Here is a 25,134-nt window from a genome sequence, read left to right as displayed (position 1 = left end):
AACAAGGTAGGCAGGAAGTAACCACCTACTGTGTGCCCACAAATGTACCTGAACAGGAAATACACAGAATAAATGTTATCAAAGCAGTTCCTACTTCTGAGAGGTGTTAGCAATTAAGTCAGAGATATGCCACTCCCACGTGTGGGTTATAAATGCAAAGCATTCAGGGACACAGAAGGTAAGGTTCTCCCTCCTCCCTTACCTTGGTGAGACAGTCTCTCTGAGCCTCAGGTCCCTCAGTTGCAAAATGCAGGTGACAATACCTCATCCTACATGTCCACAAGCTTCCCATGAGTATGAAATTTAAAATGCAGTGGTTTCCAAATCAATAGTGCAATCCTTTTTAAATAGGAAGATCTTCTATGAAACTCTAAAATAACACACAGATCAGAGTAGGTCTACTGTAGTTATAGGGCGTGACAGCATAAGGTTGATTTACCTCCTCGGACTTTTCTTGTTCCCAGAGTGCCTCTGAGGCACCTGTGAGGACCCTTCTACACTGAGCAGTGTGATTTGAAGACTAGAGAGAAAATGCTTGAAATTGTATATTATTATTTTTATTAATAGTAATGCAAACTGGCTATTAATGGAGGTAAAGTAGGAATTGAAAGGAGGCATTGATCAGTGTGGGCCTAAGTGTTCAAATAGCGACAAGACACAGGCTAGTCTTTACAGGATGGCCAGTGGCTGGTTAGGCAGAGAGAGGGGCTGGAGAGGATTCCAGATGGGGCGTGGGTATAAGCAAAGGGAGATGAGAAATAACACATGCCCTGCAAGGGGAGAAGGAAGAACCACTGGAGTGAGAGCAGAGCATGCATATGTGGAAGTGGGGGTGGCAGGATGAGGTGGTTAAGTTTTTCATCTTTGAAAGAGGGGCAAGCATGTTACAGTGAGATCTCAAAGGCAGGTCCTGTGGGAAGCCCAAATCAGGACACCAGGTAGGGGATATCCAACTCTAGTTGGGGTAATTCACTGGCTTAAACTCTTACTTGTTGGAATCATAGTTCCCTTATCAAGGGCCTTCTGCTGTCCTGATGATCATCCTGTGCTTTTGACTCTGACTGCAGTTTCTGGTTGCCATCAGCTCTCCACATGCCCAACTCCTCTCTGTACCTAAGTGATGCATTTGGAGGTATTAAGTCTCCAACTTCTGTGTAAACATGCATTAAGGATCTGTTTACATGAGACTTCTGGTTTACTCTGACCCATATGGAACACTTGTGGCCAGGTGCCCCTTCAGGCCCTTGTGGCTGTGGGTAGGGCTGTCTTTACCCTGCCTTTCCCACTCTAGTCCCTTTATCTCCCAAGCATGACTGACCTTCCCTGCTTTTCTCAGAAAACGTTGTTGTCTTGTCCTCTTTGAAACCCCTGACAACAGCAAAAGCTTGGGTCTAAAAGCAAAATAATGAAATCAAATGAAAGCTCCCCAATTTCTTAGCCACTTGTCCTTGGTCCAGTGTGATGCATGGCATGCATTATTCAGAGAGCAGCAGCTGAATTTTCTAAAGCAGAAATGCTGTTTTTCAGGCACCAATCTGGAAGGATGGCTGATATGGCACCAATGGCCCTGCCCTGCACCCCATGACCCTGGAGACTGAGGGAATCTAGCTTAGCACTGGATATGATGAGGCCATCAAAGTTGTTATGTCTGTGGCCCAATTTTGGGAAAGTCACCTCAGGAAGCCTAGTGTGAGAAGGAGGGAAGTCCTGATAGGTAGGGCAGATAGGAAGGATCCAGCAGGAAACATGAAAGGAGAGAACATGCCAACTGTCCTGCATAGGAGACACCAAAGATAGCCCTAACCTGCAGATAATACCCAATGAATGCACCAGATAGATGACAATAATAGAGCACAGAATGTTTTTCCAGTGAGCATGCTCTGTAAATCCACATGAGTGTGTGCAGAATGAGAAGGGGCGGGCCAGAGTAGTGCGTTGGATTGTTGTTCCATGTACTCCCTCTTTCCTCATACAGAACTTTGTACCTTTGCTATTTCCCTGTGATTTTCAGGTGTCTTTAGAAAATAGGGTATGTTCCATACCCCACCTTCATATTTCATGCCCTCTTTGTCAGCTGGACCATGTGACTTGTTTTGGCCAGTGGACTATGAGTCAGTTCAGAAGCCACAAGAAATATGGCGTCTTTGGCCAGTTCTCTTATTTGGTTCTTTCTATTGTCAGAACAGCAGGTCCTAAATTAGGAGCTGCCCTTTCAGTCTAAGTTCCCGAATGAGAAGACTCCTGGAGCGTGTCCACAGCTGCCAACATGCTATGTGAACAAGAAATAAATGCTTGCAGTTATAAGCCACTAAGATTTTAGGGGTTGTTTGTTACCACACCAAAGCTGGCTAATATAGTTAATGTCAATCAATGATGAAGAAATTAATCATGTCTGCCTTGAGTTAAGCTTTTTTAAACTTTATTTGTTTATTTAATTGATTGTTGTCATCTTCACTTGGGGTGAATAACACTGATAAATAAGAGTGGTTGCTTGCTTTAATGAATCCATGGAAGAATGTTGTTGATTTTTACAAAATCTACATGTTAGGATTTGACAAGTTCTATGACTGGGCTTCTAGATGAGTTTCCTCTCATTAGTGGTTGACAAGGTTGAAACAGAGTATAGAGTTGTCCATCCTCTGACCCCAGTCAGTTGACAGTGCATTCCCACTAGCCCTCTTATAATCCTACTCTTCTCCGTCTCCAGTTCAAAGGATATTGACTAAGCCCTCACCATGACCTGGGCCCTGGCATTTATATCCATTACCTTATTTGGTTGTGTGTCTTCCTTGGTTTGTGCTGCTATAAAAATATCAGAGGCTGGGTGGTTTATAAACCAGAGGAATTTATTTTTCATGATTCTAGAAACTGGAAAGTATCAAAGCATCAGCATAGCCGTTGTGTTAGTGAGGACCCATTTCCTGGTTGGTAGATGATACCTTATCACATGGTAGAAGGAGTTAGTAAGTTCTCTGGATTCTCTTTTACAAGGGCACTAATCCAAATCTTCAGGGCTCAGTCTCATGACTTAATCCTCTTCCCAAATGCTGCACCTTGTAAAACCATCACCTTGGGGGTTAGGATTTCAACATCTGAATTTTGGAAGGAACACAAGCATTCAGACCATAGCAATCGGTATGTTTTTTTAAAAAAAAACAACAAAAAAAAATCAAGAATCCAAAAGATTTTCCAAGAACACAAAGCTGATGAAAGGCAGAGCAAGATTTGACCTAGGTTGCTTCATTCTTGGCTAGGGGCTCTCATCACTACATCAAGCTACATAACTGAAATATGTGCTCAGTGCCAAGTTAGCATCTAGGATCCAATTTGCCAAAGGACCAGGAATAGGAGTTCATAAGGCAATGGAAGGAAGGTGAGGTGGGTAGAAGTGAAACCCACTTATACTTAATACATCTATGTTATTATTTAAAATTTATTCCCAGACATAAATTCATCTCTATTATATTCCTAAAACAGATAGTCCAACATGCTTTGAACTTCTGAATTCCAGGTAGGTAATCTACCCTTTTGGGTGGGATATCTATAAAGAAAAGTGCCATTGTAATAATAATAATAATAAAAAGATGCTTCCGCAAGAAGGCAGGACTCCAAGGGGGCTGCAATCTTTGAAGAATATTTCTACTGTCAGTTCTCTTAAGAGTAGCAAGAGTGACACATTATTACCAACAACAGTAGTAACAGTAAAATAATAACATCAGTGTCAACAAATATTTTACAAAATACTCTCATATAAACTGTCTACTTCTTGAGAAGGCCCCCAAGAGCCACTTGAATTTACTCTCACCAGGCTGTTTTCTGCCACCAGGGTTTAATTATTTGAGGAGTGATGACATCGGGCTTGCCCATAATGTGGGGGTGCAGAGAAACGGTGGCAAGGAGGCAGGTGGTAAAGAGGGCAGATGTGCAGATGTGCTGGACCTTCCATTCCTATTCTTGTTTTAAAGGGTTGAATGAGTCTCCCCATGAGCCTAAAAGAGGAGGCATAGGTAGAGCAAGCTATCAACATGAATATAAGTATGGTCTGGGAATTAGAAGCAGGCCTCCTACATACTGGTGACATGATGTGTGCTCCTTCTGTTGCATAAAATTAGACACAACCTGGTCCCAGGACCTCTCCAGAACCTTTCAGCTAGAAATCAGTGGGGCCAGGCCTGTCAGGGGTTCATGGAGTTATCTCATACCTCTTTGCATTGAAAAAACAAAATATCCTTCGATAGCCTGGGAGCCTGGCAGCAGCTGAAGAGGCCTGTCCCTCTTCCTCTTGAACTAGACTATAGACTTGTCTTCACTTCTTATGTGGAGATAGGACAAGGTAGAGTTCCTACTTTCCCTGTATTTCCATGTCATATAATTTCAACTTTCAGCTCTCAGGTATCAGTTCTTGTAGGACCCACTGTGTTCGCCTCAACCAGACAAATTGCTTACACACCTCGCTGAGATCAAAGTAGTCCCAGCAAGACAATACGATGGCCCAGCACACACCCATGTCCATCACTTAGGAAGGTGATTTCAACCCACAGCCATGGGTGGAAGTAAGGTCTTCCTTCGAGGGGTCAGCATGTTCCCTGGAGTCTAGCCTCAGGTCCTCTGGAGGGAAGTATTTGGGAATGGGCTCAAATAGCCATATCTCCCCACTCAAGGCAAGGGAGTGAGAAAGTGAGCCATATTGCTTTTCCAGGGAGCTATCCAAATTGAAGTGCATAACTGAAATGTTCCCCTGGAGTGGTATTGAAGAGCTAAAGAAATTGATGGGACTGCTTTCTGAGAACCAGTCCCCTATCCTTGATTTTTCTGGACCAGGAACCATAGGGTGAGATTCTGAACACACCCACCTCCTTGGATGAGACACTGAGCACCCTCACCTCCAAAGCTCCTTGCCCTGACACCTGCCTAGACCCACCTCTGCAGACCTACATGTTCAGTAGGAAGCAGGAACTCTCTTTGAGGAATTCTCATTCTTCCCCTGTGTAAGTTACTCTGAGGTTGAGCAGGGAACCATACATAGACTTGTTTTCTGAGATTCTCCAATTCCAAAAGCTTCAGTCCCTGGATCCTACTTCTTCTTCTCACTGGCCTTCTTTTCCCTCTAGGGTCTGTGGAAGGAAAGCAGGTTATACTGTTCCACTATGGTGATCCTCAGCTCTGCCATGCCCATGGTCCCGTACAGCCTTCTTCTGAGGCTTTCTTATGCATGTTTCTCTGTGCCTCAGGTAACTAACCCATCATCTCACAACAGCTAATGCACTAGGTATGCTTCAGACCCAGGACAGTCAGTATCCTACTAATGGCCTGTATGAGGGTCAGGCTGTTCAGCTACCCCATGGAGTGGTAGCCTAGCTGGATCATGTCTAGCCAAGTGGGTCAGACTGTTACTCGGATGTTTCGATATAAGAGGTACAGAGGATCCATGGGGAAGTCATCAGTGGAGGCATTAGCCAATGTCAAGAGTTGCTTGGTCTCTGTAGTGTAGGGCCCTAGGTCAGGGGCAATGCACAGTCCCTGGGGCATGATCCAGTGTCCCCACCACAAACACTGGGTTTCCATAAGGTTGCCTGCCTGCGTTCTTGCAACCGTCTCAGTTGCCCAAGTATATTTCTTTTTTCTTGAATCTAAAACCTGCCCAGAGAGCATAATTGAGAGCCCTGGATGTAAAAGGGAGAGCAATGCAACTGACTCAATCTTCTTGGATCTCTACTATCCATTTCCTGTTCTGCCTGTATGATATAATTCAGAGCCTGTCTGAGCAACCCATCTGGATCAGGCCAAGGGCTGCCTGTGGTCCTGTCACTGAGAACAACCCTCTCTGGGAGGCTTGGAGGACATTGTGCAAAGATGCTCTGCCTCTGGTCTAAGAAAGTGGCTCAGAGAAAAAGGCAAAGGCTGGTGGGATGGGATGGGCTCCAGTCCAGGAAGGCATCCTTTCCCTTCTCCAGACACTGAGCAAAGGAAGGGAGGTGGTGAGGAGCAAAGTGCAGATGGTGGTAGAGGTAGGGGGAGCATAAGAGAAGCATGATGGGTGGATAAGGGAATAGGATCCCAACCTCCCCGGTCTCCTGCTCCTAGCTCAGGGCCAGTCAGACAGTGGGGAGATGGACTGAGTGGATGCTGACATCTAAGCTGTCCTTCTTGCTTCTAATTTTGGCTTCTAGTCTGATGTCCTCACTTCACCCTCTCTGCAACCAAAGCTGAGTCTCCCTACTCCCATGGTGAAAACCAGCTCTGTGTGCACAGCAAATGGAGAGGCAGACAGCCTTGGAAGCCCACTTCCCTCAGGAAGCTTCCTCTGCTTCATCCCAGCTTTATTTGAAGTCATATCATCAGGGAAGGTGAGAGTTAGATTCTCCAACCAGGAGGACAGGAGCCATATCAGATTTGCTCATTGACAGATTCTGAATACTTAATGCAACACTTGGCCCAGAGAAGGGGCTCAGTCAATAGTGAAGGAGGGAAAGAAAGAAAGGAAGAGAGAAGGGGGGAGGGAGGGAAGGTAGGCAGGCAGGGAAAGGACTTTTTTTTAAAGCCAAAATGCCTTCATTTAAAATGAAATAGTACACAACTACCTATATGTAAAAGTAGATAGCTTGAGCTGTTCTGGAGAAATAGGCAGTTTAGATCTCTGCATGCTGGGATTCCCTTTCCCTCTATAACTGTCTCTGAGGAAGGAGTCTCTGCATCCTTTAAAATTCAGAGAGAAACTCACCTATTTTCCCAGTGAATAAACTGTGGTCCCTAAAGGAAAACTGGCCTGTTTATGACAGAACAGACACCTGGGTCTCCTGACCCTCAGGCTATTGGTGAGTGCTCTGCAGAGACTATGAATTCACACATACTAGGTGTGCAGTGAGCTAGGGATGCAGGAAGACTTAGGAGGAGGAGGGAGGGACTTGATTCCCAGGCTGCCTGAGCTTGGCAAGAGTCATAAGCAACAGCCGTGACAAAGAATGCTGCACCAAAATAAAATGTATTGTATTTAAATATTCCCCAAGTCATTTTGTGTATTTAAGTCTTAATTCATCTCCTCTAAATCTCTCCCCACTACATTAATGTGACGACTTTGACAGAAAGATGAATAACATTATTAAAGAAGCTTGTGAGCAAATTTCGCTCATAAAAATCCCTCATTCGCTCATGCGCTCTGCGGTCCCCGCTCCATGATCTGTTCCCCTTGACTCCCTAGGTTCCCGGCCCCCCGGGCCTCAGGTTGCTGAGGAAGAGTCATGCATGAGAAGTTCAGAGGAGGGAGGAGTCCATGCCTTTCAAACCCATCCCTAAATCTTCCCTTCATTAAAGAAATTGGGGTTGGGGATATGGCTCAGTGGTGCCGTGCCTGCCTGGCAAGTGCAAGGTCCTGAGTTCAATCCCAGGTACCACAAATAAAGTTAATCATTGGAGCCAAAGTCCAGGTGCAGCAAGATTCAGGCTGGGGAGAAGCCAAAGCAGATCTTCCTTTGAGAAAAGTGTCTTAGGGGTGGAGAGTGTGGAGCAAATGGGGCCACACCTCACTACAGAACTCACTGCTGGGATTACTCCAGGCTGGTGCTTTTGGTGTGGGCCCAGCCAGAGGTGTCCCTGGAAGCTGCCATCACTCCCTGTTCCTCTTCCTGGAGTCCTGGGTAACCTTCCTGGCTGGGAATTTATGCTCCTCTTTGCCAAGCCACCCTGATGAATCGCTTCCAGGATGACATCGGAGTCAGTGGTATTCATCTCACCAATGTCTCAACCTTCTCCTTTAAATCATTGCTCATGTTGGCAGCCGTTTGTTCACTCCTGACAGCCTGCCCTGGGCCTAGCTGCTCCATTAGGAAGGCTCCTGGCTGAGGAAGGGCCTGTGGGGTCCACCCTGGCAGAGGCTGGAGGAGCCCGAACTTTCTCCCTCAAGTACCATCGCTTCCTCGGCTGCCCAAGCTTTAATCAGTGCATCTGAAGTCTGGAAAGCCAGCCTGGAGCCCTGAAGGCTCCCGTGTCAGACATGCCTCTGACCCAGCACTTATCATTTTGCATAAGCAGCCAATCAGCTCTGGTAGGTCCTATCAGTATTTCCAACACCATGGAGCACCTGGCTCACAACAGTTCCTTAGTGATTGATGAGCTAAACTTTCACATCGTGGGGTGAATACAACCTCTCTGAAAACTATTTGCCCATGTGAAGTAAAGCTAACCATACTCACTCTGTATGACACACAGCCAACAGAAATGAGTGCTTCTGTGTATCAAAGATGTATATAAAGATGCTCGTGGCAACTTTATTCTTAATAGGCTCAAATTAAAAATAACTCAAATGTCTATCAACAGCAAATGGGCAAATAAGCCATAGCATATTTATATAGATTTTGTTGCATTGGTGCCATGCAGTAATGAGAAACAGCAAAGTACTGTTTGCACAATCAAATGGATGAATTGCACAGAAATAATATCATACGAAGTCAAACACAAAAGAATATATTGTATGATTACATTTACATGAAGTTCCAAGACCTAAGTTCCAATTTACTGGTGGTGATTAAAAGGCAGAATAGTGGTTGTCTCTGAGGGGTGACGGTGACCATGGCTGTTGACTGAGAGGAGACACAAGGAAGCCTTCTGGGTGTAAGAAATACTCTAAACCCTGACTGGAAAGTGACTATACAGGTGTAGACACATACATAAAAATTTACTGCGTGGCACATTTATTGTTTATATATTTTACTACAGGTAAGTTAAACTTTATAATGGTAAAGAAAATGTGGAGTGTGTGGTTCTCAGACTTTTGGAGTCTGTGCCTCAATGTATTCTCATTGTATCTTCTACGTATATCAAACCAGCCAAAATTGTTACATGGGGGATTTTTCTACGTTTCATATGGTGAAAAAAAATTATATATATACATTTTTTTTTCTGTTCTGGGGTTGATGGGGTTGAACTCGGGACTTTGCACTTGCAAGGCAGGCGGTGGAACCACTGAGCTAAATCCCCAGCTTGTACATGTATTTTCTAAATACATACCCTCCAGAAAATTTCAAACACAGCACTCCCCCTTACCCAATACCATGAGGGAAAAATCGTCACATTAAAGTATATTTATCTCTTAGCATGAAAGAGATTCATTGTTTCCCAGGATGAAGCGTCATTAGAGTGAAATGGTGAGTAGTTGGGAGAGTTCAAAGCTTCTGAAGACATGTCCATATGGGAGCTGTCACAGAGCAAAAGCAAGGGGACTTCACATCCAAGAACTTCAATGCTATTGAGAAGTCTGAATTCAAGGACTTTCCTAAGGAAAAGCAAATGGCATGGACCAATGATGGCAAACCTTTTAGAGCTTTCAGTGATAACAAACAGCCTGCTGCAGCACACATGTTGTAGGCTTGCCACTACTGGCATAAACCATCTCTTACTTTATTTCAGCTAAATTCCCTGAAAACGAAGCCAGGTGTGCCTTGTGAATTCCAATATGCCTGGATAGACATGAGGACTGATAACTTGAAGCCCAGAATCAGTTTGGGTGAAGACAGAAACCTATGTAAGGACAAAGGACGTCAAGTGTGAAACCTGGGTCCTGAGACAAGGGCTGGTCCTCAGGAATGGGAGGTGATCCACGTGGCAAATTATAAATTGCCCAGTGCACTTCTAGGTTCCAAGATGTTATTCTACAGCGCCATGAAGAGGTTCACTGGACATAACTCAAATTAGTATATAGAAGTTAAGGTCAGCTTTCATTGAAAATAAGAGAATATAGCTGGAACTAGCTTAAGCAAAATGGTAATTAATTATAAGAAAAGGAATGCATAGTGAGGACTATGGTTAGGTCTTAAGTAGCAGGATCTTGAAGGCCTTAGGCCTTGTTCTTCATCATGTTTTTCTGTGTTACTCTGAGCCTTAGTTCTACTCTTCATTCTCACTGCAGACAAGGTCTCGCCACGTGGTAACAAAGAATGCAAGAGAATCAGCAGCAGCTCCTTAGTCTTAAAACTTCTTTCTGAGTGTAAAATTTCAAACTCTCAGGAAAGAAATCTGGCTGGTCCAGACCGAGCCAGTTGTTTATCTTTTTAGATCTATCAGCAGAGGCTAGGGAGGCAGACTCTGCATATTAAATGGCTGCCCCTGCATTAAACACGGGGATAGTAGATGCTAGATACCAGTAAATGGACAGTGCCCTTAAAGGGAGGGATGGTTAGAGACCATATCATAAGTACCTTCTATGAGAAACTTTGGAAAATGAGTGTTTCCTCTCCCAATATATAATTAGAGACAGAATTAGAGAAACAGTATTTTTTACTAATCCTATGACTGTATTGTGCCTGCTCTTGGCCAATGTAACCTATTCTTCCTGTTATGGTAGGAGGTTATTCATGGTTTAACCTTGTTGGATTTCCCACTTCTGTTTTCCATTTTGTACTATGATACTTCACTCTGTTTTTTATTTTTACAATGCTTCTGCTTGGATCCAAATCATCTTTTGCTTAAAAAACAGCTCCTAGGGCTGGGGATTTAGCCCAATGGCACTGCACCTGCCTCACAAGCACAAGGACCTGAGTTCGATTCCCGGTACCAAAAAAAACCCTCAGCTCCTTGTTCTTCCAACCCAAACTCAACAGCACCATGGTGGAAACTTAACTGTAGGTTGTCTAATGGCTGATACCATCTTGGTGGGTGAGGAGCTTCCTGTTATGTAATCACTCAACCTGTTCAAGTCATGTTTGTCTTCAAGTACTGACCAAATAATATTAATATAAAATCCCATCTTTCCTATGCATTGCCTCCCTTCATCTGATGCCCACAACAGTTCATGAGATAGACAGATATTTGCTATTATAACCTTTTTTCTTGAAGAAAATGAGACTTAGGTCAAACAAATTTTGAAAAGTGATAGATACCAATAGTAAGTGGTAAATCTGGGGTTCACATTCAGATCTTCTGATTATAGATCTTCCATTAGCAAATGATAGGATGTTAAGCCAACAAAGTGTCTTGTAAGTTTCCGTCTTGGTCTAAGATCTATGATTCTGCAGGAGAGATAGCAATATTAAAAGTCATGCTATCTCATATTTAGTCAATGTTTGCTATGTTCTGGGCATGATTCTAAGAATTCTGCATATATAGCTCATTTTAGTCACATAATAACCTTATGAGGATGGCAAATGGTATAGTAGGACCTAAAGACTAAAACCACTGAGTTGGATGAAGGGTTAAAAATAACTAAAACTTCTTGACTCTGGGTTGTTTTGGGAGAGTTTGCATTCCAAGAGGGGAAATAAGACAGACTAGGAAAGCCAGGAAAAAAGCTTTTGTTGGGGATTGTGATGTGTTCCCCAGAAGACAGATATGCAGCTTGGGATAGGTGCCCTTTTAGTCTGGTCAAGAAGAACAGCAATGAGATGAGCATGACCTGTGAGACCATGTGGTGAACCCTGAAGTCAGGCAGAGAGTCAGTTTTGCTGTGCACAGCCCTGGAGAAATAAAACCACTTATTTTGAGGAAAGGATCTGGGTTACAGTCCTGGCCTGCTCACTTATAACTTGAGCAAATGAGTTACATCCTCTGACTTACAGCATGAGAACAGGAGGATGAGTTCCCAGAGCCCTTCCTCCCATGTTGGTGCTCAGTGAACTTTGTCCCGCTCTGGGTGGTATCTGGTGTCTTCATATTAGAGACATATTGTGATGCATAGGAACATCCGGGTCCTAAACCTGCAGGAGGGACTCTGTGCCTGCTGCCAGGCCTCTACCCTCCACGAGAAAGAGCCTTGCTGAATCTTCTCCAATGCTTAGATCTGAAACCTTAAGAAGCTCTCTTTCTACTCTATCCCACAGCCCAGGTGGACAAGCAAAATAGAGTAGAAATTGCATTGAAATTAGGGCCAGTTGAACTAGACTTTAGATAATTCATTCAGTATCTTTGCGCCTCAGTTTCTTTATCTATGGAACAGAATTAGAAAGACAATATTTGCCTCCTTATCTCATACCTGTATGCATATCTCCTTCATACCCTAAAAGGAATCTGTTACTGGCTGGACGCAGTATTTTCTTGTTCTACCCAGAAGGAACAGCCAGGCCCTGGTCCCTGCATGCTTCCATGAACACATATACACACATAAATGCATGTATGCACAGACATCCCTTTTCTATGCTAACACGTGAGGGGAGAGAGAGAGAGAGGGGACAGAGAGAGCTGTCCTGTGGAGAAAAAGCAGCAGGAGGAAATCCCCCGTCCTCTCTCCCTATGTCACTTGTTCTGCCTGTACAGGCAACAAATTAAAACAAGAACCCCCATTGCCCAGAGCTGCCTGGGCTTCTGCCACATCGGCTCTAATAATAGCCAAGCAGAAAGCGCTCCCCCCCCCCGGCCCCCGGTCCACCAGCCCCAAGCAAAGAGGCAGTGCTTTTCATTCGCAGCCAGAGAAGTGGCTGCTAGCTTCGGCTGTGTTTATTTGGTGTGACTCTGGGGCGATTATATATTGTTTCTTGTCCTCTGTCTAAGTGCTTCATCAGAGATGGAGCGGGGGACAAGGGGTGAAGGGGCAGGAGTGGAGAGAAAAGCAAAAAAGAAATTCAGCTTCCTCAGGAAAACACACACAGGGCACACAGTCCATGCCGGCACCAGCACACAGCAAAATTGAACTTTCCCTGCCTCACAGTGGTCTTTGAAAGCATTCAATTATCTGTCTGCACCTATAGAAAATGTTAGGGATTGCTTCCAGAAGCCTTTAAAAGGGTCTATACATAACAGAGGCGCTCGCACACGCTCAGCGGCAGGCTGAAAAACAACAACAATCTATTCATTTACCTTTGAAAAAGCCAAAAAGATATAAATTCTACCCAGAAATCAATCTCCCTCTCTTTCCTTCTTTGTCTTTTGCCACATCCCTTCTCCAACCTCTCACCCCATCTTGTGTTTATTTATTTATTTTCCAGCTGAGGCCACAGAAGCCGCCAAGGAAGGCAACATTAATACAGACAAAAGAAGTAGAGTGTGTTTTGATGTAAATGCTGGTTTTGCTTAGGCAAAGCAGATGCTTCTCAGACTGGCTCCCTTAGGGCTTCCCCTGCCAATGGAATGCATGTTCGAGACGGCACCCACTATGTGCTGGCCATAGTCCAAGTGCTACTAATAGGTGCCACCTTTTTGGACTCTCAGGACAAATCTCCAGTGGGTGGTGCTCCTTTCACTTCCCAAATGAGGAAGCCAGACTCAGAACATGTGCTTATTAAACAGCAGCACTTGGAGCCAGCTCAGATCTTCTGCCTCTCAATCCAGATCTCTTCTTAACTATATACCATTTCTGCTTCCCTCCTGGGCTATTATGTTCTGAATCATGAGAAGACATCAGAGTGGACTCAATAGATCATGTTCAAAATTACTAACAGCCACAAAGGGAAGCAAGCTGGTTTAGCAGACGATGTTTACTCAAGGCTGGTAAATTGTAATGAAAATACCGAGCACAGAGATGGTGGTGGTGGTGGTAATGAAGCATAGGGAAGGTGCTGACACAGGTGAGAGCTCCAGGTATCAGCCTCAGCGTTACTACCCACAGTGTGGGGCTTAGCCAAAGTCATGGTACTTCTCTGTGCATGCGGGGGTAGAGCTAGATCAATGATTTTCCAAATGGGCTCAGTGGAGTAGCCACATCTTTAAGGACCCCTCCCTCACAGGGACTGCTGGAGAAGTGGGTGGGGCTTGGGAATCTCCCAGAATCTCCCATTTTTAAAAATCTAGTTTACATATTGTGGTTCTGCATGATCATTCAGCAGAAGAAAGGGTCATACTATTTACAGGGTGGGATCTAGCCAGAACATTCCTTGTCAGGATGGCTCTGTGACATTCAGAATCTAAGGAGTCCACTTCCTCTTTCAGGGTCTGAACACCAGAAATGACTGATGCCTTGACAAACTGCTCTGTGATGGACAAATGGAATCTGTTGTAGACTGAAGGTATGAGCCCAAGACAGAAATCTTGAAGGACAACGGAGGGTCTGAGGCTGGGGAGAGCAACAAGATACAAAAGGCAGTCTAGTGAGTAGGGAATTGTAATTGCAGGAACTGGAGATCTGGGCACAATGGAAGGATCAAGTAGGGTGTGGGACCATCACTGTGTACGTCAGAGCCTGGCCCTCACCTCTGGGGGTGGACAGAGTCAATACATGCAGCTTAGGGCCTCAGAGCCCCGATAGATCAAAGGCTGGCTGGAAAAGCATGATAGCCTATGCATTTTTCACCTGTGCCCACTATTCCCTGTGGACAGAAACCTTGGACAGGGCTGAGCACTTTCTGTTCCCAAGTATGTCTCCTGGGTGTCTGATGAGCCACGTGATTCCAGATCTCTCAGATGCAGTTCATTGCATCCATATGATGCAAGGTTTGTAGCATATTGGAACCAAGAAATCTTACAGTTCAGTTAGTGAGATCATACTACCATCCAACATCAGGGCTGGACTTTGGGGTTAGTTTGCATTTGCAACACTTATTTTAGAGCAGATGGGGTGGGCAAAGAGGACCATGTATCAGGACTGGGCCAGTGCCCGGGAATGACCACCTGGAAGCACCACTCATAGTACTGAGCTTGATCTGAATTCTTTTTACCCACACTAAGTGTGGTGAGCTGGCTGAGAGGACGGAACAAGTCTACCCTGTTCACACCCACACACATCTGATGAAGGAAGGACATTGTTTTCTGAAGTTATGTACAAAAAATAGTACCACTTCTAAGTTTTCAAAGAGATCTTTTATCTATTGTGTCTAATGTACCAAAGATATATATCAGTGAGTATCCTTGGTCCCACTTTATAGATGTGTAAATTGAGATGCGGAACACAAAGTGACCTTCTTGGGGTCATTCAGTGACCCTAGGACAGAACTGGAGCTAGATCCCAGTCCTTCCTCCACCAGGCTCAGCTCCCCACCCCAGCCCACTCCTCCCCTCCACTTCCCAATCCGTTGAGCTCCCTATTCCGTCTTTACTTGACCTGTGGGGGCCAACTTGAAGCACTGGCAGGATCAGGGGTAAATGAGAGAGTGACTTTCTCATGGCATGTGACTTGTCTACCAATTTGAAGAGCATTTTCTTGGCCGGCGCTCTAATCCCAATGCTTGAGTAATGCCCTGAGACCACATCGATCGGGATCCAGGAAATTCCGACCTGACCGCAGCACATTGTAATGGCCTCTACCCGTGTGACCTTCTCCCTGTCAGAAAATACATCTTTTCTGCAAGTCCCCAGCCTGCAAAAATCACCCACAGCCAGCTTAGCCCAGACAAAAGGCTTTGAAATGGTCCAGATAATGCGTCGAGGGGAAAACTGTTTTCCAAGTGTGTAATTCGTCCACTATTAACCTGCAGCTGCAGGGATGGCCTGCTTTGATTCCCTTCTCCAGCCAGGGCCACTCCTGTCATGTACTGTGATGCATGGTGCATGGCAGTGGACAGGGAGCTGAGGCTTGTCATATTTCCTGAATGCTAATGACCCCCTGGCTGGCTGGCTGACATTCTGTCGGCCGCCTGGCTGCACTGCAGGCCTGACCCACCATGGAAATTGTGTGCAGCTTGGTTCTACCACAACACGTGTCCTGGTATTCAGCTGAGTGGTGTGAAAAGGGAGCTGGAATCCCCAGCTACCTGGAGGTATGTTTTTGAGAAGGGGCTGGACACAGACAACCAGAGTTTCTCATGTTTGCTGTGGGTTTGGTTTCTAAGGGTGGCACTATAGCCTGGGAGCTTTAGGGAGAAGTACTTACCCCTTGGGTGCTTTTATTGTCTGCAAAATAGTTGGACAGAGGAATAGGACTTACATTCCCCGAACTCTATATTTTTTCAGGTAATTCTGTTTTGTGCTAAATGATCATTAGAATTGAAAATGTACATATGGGGTGAGAAAAAAGGACAATATTTTTGCCACTATCCTCGTTTCTCTTCTATTCATTTCTTTTCTTTTCTTTGTCTCTCTTTTCATCATTATTATCATAGGAAGTGTTCTGGCCTTCCCTATTATCAAACTAAGCTAGGCCCAGGGATTCAAGGAATCAGGGCTGAATAAAGAGACAAGTTAGTTCTGGAGTCTACTCAGCATGCAGCCAGGGCCTAAGAGGCATGAGAAAGAAGAAGGCAAGTGGATGTGGAGCAGGTGTCAGGGTTGAGGCAAAGATCTGGCACCACTGAAGGTGGACAAGGGAGGCAAGAGGAAAAGGTGGGGAGGAATTCTTGATGAGATTTTCAAAAGCAATGGGAGGGACAGGATGAAGCCTTTAGGAGGGTGTTTCATAAAAGATCATGGGACAGGGCAAGAACTAAGATGAATACCCAGCTGAGTCAATAAAAAGTAATTCTCAACCACTGGCAAATATGTGACATTTGCCAGCTGATGTCTAGTCTGAGGATCTTTTTAATATAGTAATCCAAGAAATCATAAACCATGGGGGGAAATCCTGTTTATTAATTTTCCAGGCCCCAAATAAAAGATAAAAACCAGAAAAGCAAAATTATTCTTATGTCCCTGAAGGAATGTGTCTCCTCCAGGCTCTGGTTTCAACTGGAAATCGTATGGTTCACCTGTAGAGCTTCTAAAAGGCACGATGTCTGGGCCCCACTCTGGACTTAATGAGTCAGCAGTGAGGCCTTCTAGGTACATATCTTGGTTTGTCCTGCCTGTTGAGCATGGGTAATGGGCAAGCCACCCACTCATAAAACAATAGCAATAACAAACTACAGGCCAGGAAAACAACTGCTTAAGAACTGAGCTCCATCAGGCCAACTGTTTGTTCTACTAAATGTTAAATATTTGTTGAATAAATATTTCAAGACTAGACTATGAGTTTCACTAGATTCTGCAATCTTTGAGTGCAGGGACCATGTCTAAGTCATCTCTTTGTCCCCAGTGCCTGGCACACAGTGGATGCCCAATACATGTTTGTTGAGTATATAAATAAAGGAGTGAATGAATACATGAATGTGGAATGAGACTTCCTGTTGGAATAGAAAGAGTCCAAGTTTTGACATGAAAACCTTCATAAAACCAAATAGTCCTGGCTACACAGCTTTTTAATTTGGAATCCTTAAGCAAGTTTTTTTCACCTCTTTGAGCCTCAGTTTCTACAGTGGAAACAATGGGACTAATGCCACGAGCTTCATAGGGCTAAATGAGTTAATTTATGTGTACAGGCATATGTAACAGTTCAAAGCACTGCAGTCAATTAATGGGAATAAAGTTCTACTGAGACTCTGGTGCGAGCTGTTGGTTCCACTTCCCTGATGCCCAATGGCTCTTAGTCACTTCAGAGCTGGCAGCCTGGCAAAATGCAGGAGGGAGCAGGGACAGTGTGACAATCTGCCTCAAGTACTTCTGAGTCTTCAGATAAGACCAGATTCCAAGCTATGTTTAATTTTAAATGGCCTTGATAAACAATGACTCATTTTCCTTTAAATTCATCATCAGACAAAATTCCCTTCTTCCGGAAACTGTGCAGGAGTTTGGGTTGACATGACACTCCAGTGTAACCAGACAACATAATTTAAAGGAGCCCTGTGGCTTTTACATTTGAGGCCGACTGTTTCCCAGTATTTGAACCAAAGCTCGGAGAACAGCTGGGAGATGAGGTACTAACAAAAAGGAAATGATTTGAAATATCCATGCTATGCTCCCTGCAAATCAGAGCCCTGTGACTTGGCAAGCTTCATCTTTCCTCCCCACCCTGCCACCCCCATTGAAATGTGTCTCCTTACGGGGCTGTCTGCAGAGCACTCAGAGATGTTTACAGCTCTCTTCTTCATATGCTTGGGTGATAAAGGTTTGGCTTTGTTGTATCAACTGAAATCACAGAGCTGAATGTTTCCCTTGTCTGTCTAAGAAATGCTGCAAATATTACATCAGGTTGTGCCTTTGTGTCCCATCATTTATCTCACCTATAGGAACTTACATCGAGTGTGGGAAGGAAGAAGGTAGCTAGCTATAAAAGGTCACATCACCTGGCCTAGCCCAGCTCCCTGCCTCTGGGCAAGGAGTTCTCTAAATTGTTCGAAGAGGGCTGCCTGGCCTCTGGGGACTTTCTCCTACTAGTCCAATCCAGACCAAATCCCCTTGATCATCCAGTGGTCTTCCTCTCAGCCAAATCAATCCTCCCCACTTTTATTTTCTGATATCCCTAGACTTCTCTTCTTTGGTCTACTCAATACCAATGTCAGTTTTTTTCATAACTGGCTTTCCCCTTGAGATGAATAGAATTGGAGAAAGTGCTGTTGTTTGTTTCTCCCAAATTTCTCAGGGTCCTAACTGCTAAGAACCTCTTACCTTATAAAGCAGCTTCCTTTTACCCTCCAGGGCTGCTACATGCAGGCAGATATTAATGAGAATAAGGGTATTACCTTCATAGCCCTTTGGAGAGGGTTGGGGACTGAGGAAAGGTCTCTCTCTCTCTCTTTCTCTCTGGTTAGGATTTCATTATTGATAATAATGCTGAGCTATTGCAGGAAGAAAAAGAATTTACTCCACAAACATTTTGGAGCCTCCAGAGACTGTGGATCTATGTAGCCTTTCCAACTTCCCAAGCTCTTCATTTCTCCCCATTTTCCTAGTATGGAGCACAGAAGACTCGCGTGTTACAGGAAGCAGACAGACAGGAGCTCTTTTGCAGAAGCCAGGGAGAGGAAGGTGGGAGGACTCAGGCTTTTTCTGTTGTTCTTATTGCATATGCTTCTCTAAGTAGAGCACTTGTACCCTTGGGGAAAATCATAGCAACCTAGGTGGTATAAAGGCACTGAACAAACATGTCTATCATCCCGGGGCATCAATTTTACTTGAAGATTTAGGGTTAAAACATGCTTATATGAAAACAAACACATATGAATTCTGGAAATGGCAAGGAACGTAAAATCCACATGATTTCCTGAGATAAAACATAAGACTTCAAAAGAAATGTGCTGTGGCAGGGCCGCTTCTGGGCCTCCCTGAGGGGCCACTCTCAGGCTCCCCTGGCAGAGGGAACCTTGCAGGGTGGAGACATTGGAAAGGTTCTGATGGGTCCCAGCCCACGAGAGGGTCAGCTGCCCAGCAGAGCACAAGATGCCTCCTGGGCAATGAAGTCCACTAGGTTGTGTAGGGAGTCCAGCAACCAACAAATAAACAAGAAGAGAACGTTCTTAACAGCAGAGAGGCTTGGCAGGCTGATGATGCATGGCAGCTCTAAGGCCTGTTCCATGTGGAGAAGGATTGAAATAGCTGATTTCTCCCAGTCATAGAGATGCATCATGGTGGATGGGGGGCTGTCATTTCCTTGAAAAAGGGGGATGGATTACGGTTATCAGAAAAGAAGCAACTCACTTTATTGCAAGGGAAGTTAGTCCCCAGCTGCTCCCATGGGACAGACACAGTCTCTCGCACACACACCTACACACACAGAGGCTCCATGCACCTACTTGCTGTCCTCAGAGCCAGCCAGAGAGGGGATCGGAGCAAATGTAATTAATGGGGCCACCCCAGGGGACTTGCTGGATGGCAAGCAGACCTGTGGTACCACGGAGCCAATTTCAGTAACAGGTTTAAGGGAGCCCTGAGACAGGAGAAAATGCAGCTGACTCAGCCATTCCAGCCTCCTCTGCGTCCAGAGGGAGGCTCAGGAGTCAGGGAGCTGGAGATTGCTGCAGAGACCGGTGCCAGGGGAGGCGGGGTCGCTCACCCGTGTCCGCAGGGGCAGCAGCAGGACTGACGGGAGAGGCAGGCATCGCCGGGGAGGAGGGCACTCTTCCTCTGCACAGAGGAAACTTGGTCCTCTTTCTCGGCCACTGTCAGAACAAAGCACAGTACTAAGTGTTCCGGGGTGCTTTAGGGTTTTCAAAGCATTTTCATGAATGCTATCTTATTTACCCTCCGCGGTAATTTTGTGAAGTTGGGTAAAAGAGGCTTGGAGAGTTTATTTATTTGCCAGGAGGCCTTGAGGTCAGGGCTAGAAACCAGGACTTGGCCCTGAGGCTGGAGTCCTCTCTCCTGTTTCATGTTGTCATCGGAGGCAGTGAAAGTGTCAGCACTCAGGGGTGCTGAACACTGAAGCAGGAGAATCAAGGGAGGGGGTCAGGACGAGAAGGTGTGAGGGCAGTGAGTGTAGGGCTTGCTCCTGGACTTCTCTGCTCTCTGCCTGTGTGACCTTAGTCAAGTCCTTTACCTTTCCAGCCTTCTGTAAAATAAGGACAGCAGGTGTACTTTGCAAGAATTAATAAAAGGGGGCCGGGGATTTAGCTCAGCAGTTTTGCCGCCTGCTGAGCAAGCACAAGGACCTGAGTTCGAGTTCAATCCCCGGTACCCCCCCCCCAAAGTACTTATGTCATGTTCTTGGTTGTAATACATCTGGCATATACTGTTTTCAGTATAAGTGAGATATTATTACCACCACTTTTTGAGAGCAGGAAAATGTATTAGCTTGGAGAAGAATAAGAAAATCTCTCTAGCACATACATGGTCCATTCAAAATTTTCAGAAGAGACTATTAATCCAAAGAAAGCAGCAGGAAAAATCTAAGCTTTGGAATGAGTTGTCAATAAAACCATATTTGAAGTATCCAGGTCATTTTCTCTGCAGCCTGGACATTGGGTACCCAGTCACTACAGCGGGATAATAGGATGACAAAAATCAGAGACTCTTCTTCCAAAGGATGACAGCGGACTTGAGGGGATCAAGATGATCAAGCAGAGGAGCCTGGGGCCTTCAGCCTGTTCCTGCCTGGAAGTGTCCTCTTCTGAGCCCACCTGGCAAAAGTATGTATGGTCTATCTTCAGGACTGGGGCAGGAGCAACTGAGATCCTGTTTGTGAACGTGTTTTCCTCAGGACCCTCCCTCTGGAGGGTCCCAATCTCAGGAAGTTGCTTTGAAAACTTTGAGAATCAGGGCACAAGGCACCCACAGCAGAACTGGTAATTAACACCTCCTTTTACAAACAAGGAAGCAGAAGCCCAGAGATAGAAAGTAATTTGCCCAGGAGACACACAGCAATTTCTTATCTTTACCCAATTGTCTGATGCCCAAGTATGCTTCTGTGGCACTATGCACAGCTACTGAAAATCACCATAGGTGGCAGGCTTGGGGTAGGGAGGTCGGGCTGCATCTGCTGTGCTGTCTCCCCAGCTCCAGGCTCAGGGCCAGGCTCAGGAAAAGTGTGTCTTCCGAGGCTCGCTGAGTCCTTGACCAGGAGGGCACAATGCAAGCAGGAGAACAATAGGGAGTGCGTGAGAGCCCAGTCAGAGAGGGTATTGATCATGCTTAAAAAAAGAAAGACACACTAAAGAGCACAGAAAAAAACCTTACCAATGCACCAGCTGGCTTAGCTAATTAGTGCGGGTGAGCTGTGTCAGCCACCAGCTCTGAGCCAGGAAGCAAACAATTCGCTCAACAAACAGAACATCTAAGGAGGAACAAAAAGCAAACAGCCACTGTCCCCTGGCCTCCAGAGAATCTGCACTGTCCAGAGAAGGGGGATGTGATGGGACAGGAGTGACACAGACTGAAATTGGGGTGGGGAGTGGAGGAGAGGACAGAGACTGTCCTGGGTGGAGCCTCCCTGGGTGAAGAGGGAGGTGGCATTTAGCAGTGAGGAGGAGGTGTCATCATGCCCAGGGTGGAGCTGCACCTTCTTTCCACAGAAAGGACCTCACTGGCCCGGGAAGCACTGGCTTCAGACTTGTCCCTATCTGGGGAGTCATTTGTCATTAAATTCTTGCTCTGGGATATTCATGACCATGGTGGGGGAGGCAGGAGGCAGCCCCTGGGTAGAGCCTGGAGACCTGGCCTTGGAGAGGAGGCTTGAGCCCACGAAGGCTAGGCATGCTGGGCGGAGTGCTTGCTCTGAGCACATAGTCCCTTCGGAGGTGAGAGCATATTCAGTGGGAAGGGGTGTGGGTGAATGAGGGTGCCTGGGTCTGGTCAGGGAGAGTGGCCCATGGGTTGATGGGCCTGGAATAGAAGAGTGGGGTGTGCTGAGGGGGGAAGGGGAGGAGCAGGGGGAGGGACCACTGGATAGTTTGGGGTCCTCAAGTGAGAGATTCAGGCTGTTTGGATTTGAAGCACTGAGTAATGAAAAAGAACAGAAGAAAAGGATGATAGAAGGGAAGAAAGGAAGAAAAGAAAAAAAGGAAGGAGGAATGAGCAGAGGGAGGAATGAGGAAAGAAGGAAGGAGAAGGGAAGGAAGGGCCTCTTCTGCATTACATACCTCCCCACTGAGCACTCCCTGGTGAGGTCAACATTATCACCCTCTTTCTAAATACGAAAAAATGGTCCAGGCAGCCAGCATTGTCCAAGTGCAAGATACAGTGAGCTTGACCCAGGTGAGTGACAGTGGCCCACTATTCCCACTGTGCCTTCTCCACCAGTGCCTCCTCTCTCTGCTTGACCCCAAGGCTCTTTCTCATACTGACTGGCAGCCCTGTGATCAGGAGAAAGACTAGCTCAGGAGGCTACTTACCCTCCATCCCATGTTTTGCCAGGAGGTGATATGATAGAGCAGAAAGAAGGCTGAGATGAGATTCACAAGAGCATGCTTGAGTGCCCACTGTCCCAGTTCCCAGCTGGGTGATCCTTTCCAGCACAGTGCCTCATCCCTGTGGACCTCTGTCTCATCACCTACTAAACCAGGATAGTAATTGGTTCCTTCAGAAGATTACATGACATTATATATAGCAAAAAGTTGTCCCCTTTAGGGCATGTAGCCCAAATGTTATTAGGAAATGTCACATTACTAAAAGAATTCCAAAGGGTTGAATGTGTTTTTCCTTTTTTCTTTTTAAAATTACATAAAAAGTAGTCATTAAATTGTGCTCTTTTCAGCCTTAGGGTACAAGGATCAGGGAAGTATACCAGGGATCTCGAGCTTTCCCTGGTCCCTCAGATCCCATTGCATGGTCCTTTCCTCCACTCCTGCCTGGGCTGTGGGCATGGGCTATGAGCCTTTGAGCACAGACTGGATCATGCTTGTAAATGTGCATGTGAACATGCCCACATTCATCCTCATCCATTTTTTGGCTTTTATGTCTCAGTTGATAGTTTTTGGCAATGCCTTTGCAACACCATGAACTACAGACAGGAAATAAGTCCCATCCATTTGTGCTGGTACAAGCTAAAGATTTTCTATAAAGTGCCCACGTTTCTAGGCTGGGGGATTGGATTTCACTGCAGGAGAAAAAAAATATTGTGAGGTGAGAGAAGTGCAGCAAAGGAAAATATTGGCCACTTTAATGATTTACAGAAGCATACAAACCTCCTTGCCCGCTGGGATTTCATATTTCCCCTCCTACCAGAAAGGGGGCTGGGGTAGGGGGCCTGATGGCTGCTGTGTGAGGAGGCCTGGAAAAGCCAAGGCTGGCCCCTTCCTGAGGTTGCCCTGAGCTGTAGTCCTGGCAGGGCAGTGTCTGACCCAGGAGAAAGGTTTGGAGAGAAGTGGAAAAAAGGATGAAAGGGCCACTCCCAGGCTGGGGCACCTGTTGCATGGTTGGAACATTGATGTTTGCCCTGGTTAAGCACCTTAGGAGAGGCTGCTCCCTCATTTTACAAGTGGGAGAAGTGAGACGGCAGAGATGTGAAGTGACTTTTCCATTGTCATCAGTGTGTTTATAGCAGCAAGAGTCCAAATCTTCCAGCTGCCAGTCCACATTCCTTCTGCTCTGTCTACTATGGATATGTTACTGTTATTCTTAGTATCATTACCATAACACAAAGGCCACCTAGGGCTTTCTGTATAGCAGGAACTGTCCTAACTATGTTACAGGCATCATGATGTTTCTCTCCATCTTCCTCTCTCTCTCTCTCTCTCTCTCTCTCTCTCTCTCTCTCTCTCTCGTGTCTTAGTCGTACTGGGTATTGAACTCATGGCCTTCACACTGTGCTACATCTCTGTCTCCTCTTATTTCTATTTTTTATTTTGAGACAATGTTCCACTAAGTTGCTAAATTCTCCAGACTAGACTCCAACAGCCTCTGAAAGTGATGGGATTATAGGTGTGTGCTATAACACCTGGCTACATTTAACCTCTACAAGTTATGTAGATTACCACCATGGGTGAGGAAACTGGAACTCAGAGAGATTCAAGAACTTACTATCACAGGGGTTTGAACCCAAATGTATCTGACTCCAGAATCCATGCCCAATCACCTTCCCTGGGCGTTTGTAAAGATGACGAAATGTAGAAACAGAGAGTAAGAAATAAGACTTCTCAGGGAAGCTGCTCAAACTCACCAACAAAGAAACACAATCAGAAGTAAATGGCTTGAGCAGTCCACAGAATGGAGGCTTGAGAGCAAAGCTCAGGATGGTTAGATGTAGATGGGAAACAAATGGGAAGCAGCCCCTCTCCTGTACAGTCGCAGTAATTTGAATGGCTTGCAGCAGTGAGTAGTGAGAATTGAGCTATTAATAAAGGAAGCCGGCAGAATGATTTACAATCAGACATTAATATGGAGATTTTCATAAACACAATAATTCACACCCAAGCAGAGTCATAAATGTAAAGTTGCATTAACTATTCTAGTTGGCACGGAATGTCACACACAGTGTGAAATTGGACATTCCCTTGTACTGTAATAATGGACTAATGGAAAAATTTTTCTTGGGGGAAGGGAAGAAGGGAAGGGTGGAGACATAGGGGAACAGATACTCCATATTTCAAACTTGCTTATTGCTAGTAGGCTGTGCTCTTGCTGTATAGTTTTTTTTAATAAGATTTTTATATTGGAATGATTTTAGATTTAGAGAAAAGTTACAAAGATAAGAAGTACAGGGAGTATATCCTTCACCCAGTTTGCCCTGTTTTAGCATTTTATATATCGATAGTATATTTGTCAAAACTAAGAAATTACATTGTACAATACTGTTAACAAAACTCCAGATTTTGCCAATTTTTTCATTCATGTTCTTCTTTTCCTTTCTGTTTCAGGATTCCATCTAGAATGGCCATGGAAGTTAGTCCTCAAGTCTTCTAAGTCATGGATCTGAGAGAGTTTCTCAGTCTCTCCTTGTTTTTTATGACCTTGACAGTTTTAAAGAGTACCGCTCAGGTATTTTGTAGAATGTCCCTCAGTTTGAGATTTTCTGATGTTTTTCTCTTATTTAGTCTGGGGTTGTGGGTTGGGAAAGCCTACCACAGAGCTGAATTGCCCTCTCATTGTATCATATCAGGA

General features: G+C 45.3%; 1 long non-coding RNA gene across 5 annotated transcripts in view; it reads right to left on the bottom strand.

Annotated features, from left to right (window-relative positions):
* Positions 1–25,134, bottom strand: part of LOC110344286 (uncharacterized) — a 343,104-nt gene that overhangs the window by 18,511 nt on the left and 299,459 nt on the right. For 4 of the 5 annotated variants that reach the window (XR_015451670.1, XR_015451669.1, XR_015451673.1 and 1 more), the window contains one exon: positions 19,655–19,760. The exons of the other annotated variant lie outside the window; for it this stretch is intronic. This is a non-coding gene — a long non-coding RNA (uncharacterized LOC110344286). The remainder of the gene's footprint in view (positions 1–19,654; positions 19,761–25,134) is intronic. 5 annotated transcript variants of the gene reach the window in all.

The sequence above is a fragment of the Heterocephalus glaber genome, unplaced genomic scaffold, assembly GCF_053883595.1.
Source record: "Heterocephalus glaber isolate CG9 unplaced genomic scaffold, H.glaber_assembly_v1.0 deba00001429, whole genome shotgun sequence".
Lineage (NCBI taxonomy): Eukaryota > Metazoa > Chordata > Mammalia > Rodentia > Bathyergidae > Heterocephalus > Heterocephalus glaber.
Note: the sequence above shows the minus strand (reverse complement) of the source record. Positions and strands in the feature narration are given on the sequence as shown.